Below are 8748 nucleotides of genomic sequence, written 5' to 3' on the forward strand. Positions count from 1 at the left end.
AAAAAAAAAAAAAAAAAAAAAAAAAAAAAATATATATATATATATATACATATGTGTGTATGTATGTATGTATGTACGGACAAATACGTACGATTGAAAATATCTACAAACATATATGTGTACTCAAGATTATGTTTATAAACTCACATAACTAATTACCCACAACTGCATGTAAAGTACCCAAGTGTGAGCTTTCGTGTATACATTGCTTCGTGCCAAGTATTTTAGGGTTGATGTATGTTCATCTTATCTTTCACTCCAATCCCGTAAGATATATATATATATTGCGGTGGGGTGTATGTGATTTTTGAACGCATTGAAAAGCTGTCAGTGGATATACTCTTCTTTACGGCGGTCGGCACTGCATCTAACAGGACTCACTGTATGGTTGACAGTCGAATGAATGTAGGTATAATGGAGATATTGTACGTAAATGGGTACACTCCGAAAAGGGGCTGCAATGGGAGACGGCAACGGAGAAGTGAACTGTTGAAATGTTGCAGAAGGCGAAGGGTTGATATTGGATTGCTGGTGTGGCTGTAGAATAAGAAACATAAACTAAGCCTATGCAGTCACATGAGAATACGTAGTAATGAATTACTTGAAAAAATAAGGCGTAATGGCTTACCGCGTGGTTGGTGGGAGTAATTGGAGAATATGCTTTGATATTGAGGTCCATACAAGAAATTGCCTTGTTGGTGAGTCTTCGGATTTGTTGGTATTATGCTGAAACGGTATCCATCCTCACCATTCACAAAGAGCAGTGGATATTGGAACGCATCGTAGGATGTAATAATTCTTACAAAACCTCTTAGTAAACAATATTCTTTGCTTTTCCTTGTAGAACAAATGCAGATAGATTCTTTTTGCCTCCCGCTTTAGAGCAGCCAACATTTAGTCGCTCGTGGGAGAAGCATAATTCCTCCAAGTGAAGTTCTACCACAGACAGTTTTTGACCCTGAGATTTACTGATAGACATTGCGAAGCTGTGCGAATAAGAAATTGCACTCTTCTGAATGAAAAAGGAATTTCTGCTCCCAATGGAATGAGAGGAATTCTAGGTATGAAAACATCCTCTCCTTTTCAACATTCTGAGAGAATGGTGGTCTCAATCACATGTAGCATCATCTTCTTTACCACAAGGCGTGTCCTATTGCAGAGTGTTCATGGATCCAAACTCCTCAATAACATTACTGGAGTTCCCACTTTCAGTTCCAATCTGTGGGAAGGTAGTCCTGGAGGCTGCAAGGAATTGAGAAATTCTGTTGGATAATTTACCACCTCTTCTGGATCTGGAATTGTATCAACTGACTTATAGATGTGAGGACTTCCAGAAAGGTACTGCAGCAGCTGCTCATTAATTTTACTTACAGTGCTGTTTTCTGGAGCCAATTGAGATTGTGATAATTTTTCGAATTTTTCGAATTTTTCGAATTACTACGGCACTACATCGGTTACAACGACGAGGGTACCAGTTGATCAGATCAACGGAACAGCTTGCTCGTGAAATTCATGTGCCAGTGGCTGAGCATTCCACAGACACGTGTACCCTTAACGTAGTTCTCGGGAGACTCAGCGTGACACAAAGTGTGACAAGGTTGGCCCTTTGAAATACAGGTACAACAAATATATGAAGAAAGAGTGAGAGAAAGTTGTGGTGAAAGAGTACAGCAGGGTTCACCACCACCCCTGCCGGAGCCTCGTGGAGCTTTAAGTGTTTTCGCTCAATACTCACAGCGCCCGCTCTGGGAATCGAAACCGCTATCCTATGACCGCGAGCTGGGCCATTGCACCTTAACATACATATGAATATATACTAGATGTAAGGCAGCGAAGTGGCAGAAACGTTAGCACGACGGAGAAAACCCTTGGCTGCATTTCAGCCATCTTTACATTCTGAGTTCAAATTCCGCTGAGGTTAACATTGCCTCTCATCTCTTCTTGGGTCGATAAAGAAAGTACCAGTTAAGAGTTAGGGACGATGTAATCGACTTACTTACTCTCTCAAACTTGCTGGCCTTGTGCCAAAATTTGAAGCCAATATATATAATTGATTAATTAATGAATTGCTGGATGAATCGATCGATCCGGGTTCAGTCCCACTGCGTGGCATCTTGGACAAGTATCTTGGACAAGAATAGCCTCATGCCAATCCTCCATTATCTAACGGTTCGGCAAAAGGGACCGACAGAATAAGTATCAGGCCTAAAAGAAAAAGTACTGGGGTCGAGTTATTCGACTAAAAATCCTTCACCAGCATGGCCTCAGTCTAATGACTGAAACATGTAAAAGATATCCTTGTGTATTAATGCACATGAATATATATATTTGATACGTGTATTACAGCATATCTACACAGTGTTGTATGTAGGTGTACGCACACACACACGCACACACACACACACACACACACACACAGACACACACACACACACACACACACACACACACATATATATATATATATATATATATGTGTGTGTGTGTGTGTGTGTGTGTATAATGTTTTAACACACATATATCATTCTCTACTTATATACTTGTATGCATCTTGGTTGACTTACACACACAGTAATTCAGGTAAAAGTTTATAAGAAAATTAATCAAATTCGGACTAGCTTTATATTTCATTTTTCGCTATTTTTGATAAACTTATTGCATCTAATCAAATTATCCAAATATTTTTCTGACAATGATAAATAATGTTCAGGTTTCACTTCTGTTCACCAATCACCATCCATATCTCTGTGCTGTCGTCATTGATATGAACATAGAAGATAAGAGAAGTGAATCAGCTTGTTACTGCTTCTAAATATGACATTCATTAATTCTTGCAGCACAGAAGCCATTAAAACCGAGATTTGTTGAAAATATATTCTGCTGCATCGATCCACTTACAATCAGCCGGTAATAGTCTTTTAATTTTAGTTTTAACCAAAATAAAATTCGAGACAGAATTTAGGTCGTTACCGATTCATCGTTGAGCTAGAAATAACACACAAAGCAAGATATTTCTTTTGAAACAATCCAATTATGAGAGAACTAAAACTTTTACGAAACGTTTCCTTCAGTGGGAGTCTAATGAGATTTTGTATTTTTTTTTTTAATGCATAAGCAAATAAACTTATACTTTCTCCCACCCCGACAATCTTCAAACATTGTCATACAGTTGTTGTTTTTGTAGGCACTCCGTCGCTTACGACGTCGAGGATTCCAGTTGATCCGATCAACAGAACAACCTCCCCGTGAAATTAAAGTGCAAGTGGCTGAGCACTCCACAGACACGTGTACCCTTAACGTAGTTCTCAGGGATATTCAGCGTGACACAGTGTGACAAGGCTGACCCTTTGAATTACAGGCATGGGCTCTTAAGGTGATGGGCTCTTAAGGTCATGGGCTCTTAAGGTGATGGGCTCTTAAGGTCATGGGCTCTTAAGGTCATGGGCTCAATTCCCGGCAGCGGGTTGTGTCATTGAGCAAGATACGTCATTTCATCGTGAAATACTACGTTAAGAGTACGCGTGTCTGCGGAGTACTCAGCCACTTGCACGTTAATTTCATCAGCAGGCTGTTCCGTTGATCAGATCAACTGGAACCCTCGTCGTCATAACCGATGGAGTGCCGGTGGTTTAAAAAAAAAATTAATTCAAATAACACTGGTCATGTTTTTAACCTCGGATTATTGAAATAACTGAGCAGTTTTGTACCTACTTGACACCGTTGAACTAAAGACGTAGTTCTGGCGTTGTTCACGCGGAAGATTTTTCAGTTAATCACTACTTTTACCTCTTAGAATATTCCTTTTTCAATAACTAGCTCAGGTCACCACAGTAGTCGGTGCCTACAACAGGAAAATCAATCATTCGTGTTCCGTCACCAGTACTTTGCCATCATACTACTGTCAAAGACATTTGCGACTCAACAAAGCAATCAACGTGTAAGTAACTAGATACTATGAGGAAGTACAGTTCGCCGTTCTAGATGCCGAGGTATGGTATAATTAACAATTTTTGTCATTGTTAATTTGCAGTGCAGGATCTAAAATACTTCTGTTGGTTTACTAAGGAGGCAGATAAAGTCAGCTAACCTATATAATTATGCTGGTTGAAGTAAAAGTTTCCAGTGTTGTCCAAATGACCAACAATTTATGTGATACTCAAAATGTAGAACCTGACGTAACAGCAGCTTCATTATAGTTAATATTTATTCCACCGAGTGAAATATGTATTTAATAATATCTATTGATTTTTATTTCACCAATCAGGTAGAATCGTTAGCGCGTCGGGCAACAGGCTTAGCGGTATTTCATTCGTTTTTACGTTCTCAGTTCAAATTCCGCCGAGGTCGACTTTGCCTTTCATCCTTTCGGAGGTCGATAAAATAAGTACCAGTTGAGCACTGAAGTCGATGCAATCAACTTAACCTCTCATCCGAAATTGCTGGTCTTATGCCAACATTTGAAACCAATATCTTTTTTGCACCAAAGGCAGCGAGCTGGCAGAATCGTCAAACAAAATGCTTGGCGGCATTTCTTCCGGATTTACGTTCTAAGTTCAAATTTCGCCGATGTTGACTTTACTCTTCATCCTTTAGGTGTCGATGTCATCGACTTACTCTCTCCTCCGAATTTGCTAGCCTTGTGCCAAAGCTTGAAATCAATATTCCTTTCACAAAAAAAAAAAAGACCGTCCTTAGAAATTATTAGAGAAATTCTCTCTGTAGGATCACGATTTACTCGCTACAATATTATATCAAGTACACTTCGAACATGTAGCATTACTTCCTGATTCAAACTATAACTAGAGTTATTAGATTCTAAAATTTCATGAGAAAAGGCAGCTTGGTTGGTGTTCACTGCCTACGGTATAGCTAAGGTGTTGAAATGTGTGCGGGGAGCCTAACAGAATGTTTGCAAGTTAAGTCGTTATTTTGCAATCATACTCTCTGTATATAGGCAGCTACTTTGGTTTAAACATTTTGTTTCAGTAAGTATTTAGTCCTATACATATAGAATGCGATCGACTCCTATCTTATATTTAAGGCTCTCCCGGTAATGAATATTATATGCATCTTCTTTGCAGTACACCACAAACTTTGAAAGGCAACAGTCTATTAGTAGGGAAAGTCGTGGGGGTGGATTCGAATTACATGTCAAATAAAGGTAAGAGATGGTAGTCGATGCACGGATTCTGATCTTGATTCTGGTTATTGTGATGCGATGTCAGGTGCGCCGCTGTTATTTAGTTTGACATTGTTTTTGTTGAAAAAACTACAATATTTGTCGTTGTTAGATGTGCTTTTGCACCAAAGTAAAAAATCTACTAGCTAAGTTTTGCGAGCGTTGAAACTGAAAAGCATTTAAAACAGCGCTTAACTATTGTAATGTTTGTGGCGTTTTAAAATTGCTGGTGTTGTTGTTTGTATGATGAATTTGAAGTCGCTTAGTATCGGTGCATCATTGTGGTGTTGGGATGCACAGGTGAAAGAAGCTTCGTCTAAGGATAGGCCCCAAAAAGCATGTGCTGATGTTCTCGATTAGGCCTTGATAATAGACCGTGAATGGTTAGAACCTTTGCTAACGAGTAATAGTTTTTCTCAAGAGGTGGCAATTATTGTTAACTAAATTGAAAGTAATAGCTAAGAAGATAACAGTTCTTAGATCTGTACCAATTGTCACTTTTAGGTATAGTTCTTTATGTGGATCAATAAGGTTTTTGTCAATGCTTTTAACTGACAACTTTTCATATTTAGTGTTAGTATGATCTCATCATCTCGATACATACCTCATTTTAAGCTATGAATTTCACGTGTAGTAAGTATAAATAGAAGTAAATTGATTACTTTGATTTGAGTTGAAATCATTTCTCTATGTCTTAAGTTCAAATCTGCAGAGGTAGACTTTGTCAGTTATGTAATGAGCGCACTTAAACACAACCATAGTCTGGTTGCAATTCCACTGACAACAACTGATTTCTCCTCTATTACTTATTTATAATCTTGAGGCAATATGATAATATTTCTGTCAATACTTATCAAAGTTATAATACGCATAAGTTAGTTTACACTTTAAAACTTTAACATTTCATTACATAGTCGCGTGTAAAATTAAATTTGCGAGGGTTGATGGTTTAGCAGAACCAGTAGAGGTGAGGACAAAAATGCCTCGTAGTATTTAGTGATACCTTATTCTGAGGTCAACTTTGCTTGTCCTCCTACCCAGACGACAAAATAAAGCGAACCCACAATTTAACGGTCCAATATCAGAAAACCTATTTGTTAAATTGGAAATATCGTAAGGGCCACATTCACAAAGCTTCAAAGCACTCTACATAGAGCACAGTGTAAAATTAACAAATTATGATATAGAATATGTAAATTTTACTCCCCTTATTAACAGTGTAATTGAAGTGTATTTTACTGTAATCGAAGTGGTGGTAGTGTATTCCCATTGCCCTACTTTGGCAGTGAGGGACAGGCAATCATTATCTGTATGGCGAAAGAAGTTGAGTGATGAATGAGACTGAAAGGGTTGAGGACAGACACCTCATCAACTTTTTCAAGTTTCACTTGGAAAAGAAAATGAAGGTAAAGAAGGGCGTTCTGCCTCCCAGCACATTTGTTGAAGAGTAGATAAAGGTAGTGCGCATATTCTAAGTAAACGGGTCTGGTCTGAGTATACGCCTATAGACTGGAGCAGGACGACTAGGAGAAGAGTCTTTGTTTTTTGTGTGGAGTTTCCATGAGTAACCCATGGAAGTCAGTATCACTTTAGTGTTTGGCCTACCTGGCCATTTACACTTTAGCATGGTCTAACCGTAACTCTAACCCCGATCCTAACTCCTAGCCATAGACCCTAATCTCAGCCCTATTTTTATTTCCCTTGTTTACCTGTCTTTTTATGTAATACCACACTATCGTCCTGTAATGTTCTGGATCTTTTAGTTAATCTTTGTGGCCAACAAAAATGCACTACTACTACTACTACTACTACTACTACTACTACTACTACTACTACTACTACTACAACTACTGCTGCTGCTGCTGCTGCTGCTGCTGCTGCTAAGCTGGTAGAATTGTTAGCATAACGGACAAAATGCTACGCGGTACTTCGTCCGTCTTTATGCTCTGACTTCAAATTTCGCCGAGGTCGACTTTGCCTTTCATCCTTTCGAGGTCGATAAAATAAGTACCGTTTACGCCACACTGGGGAAGGGGGTGATGTCGATTAGCCACTCTCCCAAAATTTAGGCCTTGTGCCTATACCACAAAGCATCATCATCATCATCTTCATTATTATTATTATTATTATTATTATTATTATTATTATTATTATTATTATAAACTTTACAGGCACAGAAATGCCGTCAGCCGGGCATGCCCAAGGTACGTTGAGAACGACGAAACCGTTCTGCACGCACTCGTCCAGTGCCCGAGCATTACTGACCTGTGTGTTTATGTCGAACACCTGCTGTCGCGTGTAGGACGGATCCGACTATCGGCTGAATCAATAGTGAAGGTTGCCCCGCTACCCTCCTTTGGCCGGGAGGGGCAGGTAATTTTTATTTGTCTGGTGGCTGTAGCGAAGGAGGTAGTATGGCGGACTCGTTTGAAAGGGTTAAAGTCAGACACTTTCCTCTTTGGCTAAACTCTCATCAACCTTTTCAAGTTTCACTTGAAAAGGAAGTTGAGGGTGAAGAGGGAAGTGTTACCTTGTAGCAAGTTTGTTGAAACGTGGGTGAATGCTGGAAGAATGGCCAGTGTGAAAGGACCACTTCTGAGCGTGCACCTGTAGGAAGGGAATCAAAGGAGACGGGCTCTTGCCCTGTTGTTCGGGTACCTGTGGCTTTTGTGGGCTTTTCCACGAGGACCTAAAAGCGCTTTCCTTATTGGGAGTTTTAATTTGTTCAATGTTATTGCTATTATAGTCTGTACGCGCCTAAAACCCATTGTATCTTCCTGTTTTCTTTTTTGTCTTTTATGTTGTATGTCTTTTAATGTTTTTGTATGTGAGCCCTTGTGGCTAATAAAAGAATGAATTACTATTATTATTGTTTTTATTATTATTATTATTATTATTATTATTATTATTATTATTATTAGTAGTAGTAGTAGTAGTAGTAGTAGTAGTAGTAGTAGTCGTAGTAGTAGTATTGCTATTCAGTATTTTAAATCCGAAATCCATTAAACCATAGCCTAGCCAGTTAAACTGAAGTTTTATTCAGCCAGTCGTGGTCTGGGTCGTTATAACCCAATATTCAATCTATACCAATGCTAAAAAAATAATCAATATCAAATTTGTTAGGTTTACATCAGTACACTTTGAGGAATTTGAAATTAGCGGGGACATTGCTTTGTTTAAAATATAACCTGAAAATGGAATTTTTCTTTTATTAGTTGGATCAGTCAAAGGGACAGAATGTTACAACTCTCAGCTTTCTCTCCCTTTCTCTCTTCCTCTCTGTTTTCTTCTTTGGCTATCATTTTCTCCCTCTCTCTTTCACAGTTTCTTTCTTTCTTTCTTTCTTTCTACTTTGCTGCTTCCATACAATTTTTACAGTCAACATTTCTGCATTTACTGCGCTGCCTTTGGTTTAAGTTTCATTTGTCTTGAACAAGGTAATAAATAAATAAATAAATAAATAAATAAATAAAACAAGTGAAACAACAAAAAAAGAAAGGCAAACGGAAGAAAGGAACTCAGAGAGAGAGAGAGAGAGAGAGAGAGAGAGAGAGAGAGAGAGAGAGAGA

The sequence above is a fragment of the Octopus bimaculoides genome, chromosome 8, assembly GCF_001194135.2.
Source record: "Octopus bimaculoides isolate UCB-OBI-ISO-001 chromosome 8, ASM119413v2, whole genome shotgun sequence".
Lineage (NCBI taxonomy): Eukaryota > Metazoa > Mollusca > Cephalopoda > Octopoda > Octopodidae > Octopus > Octopus bimaculoides.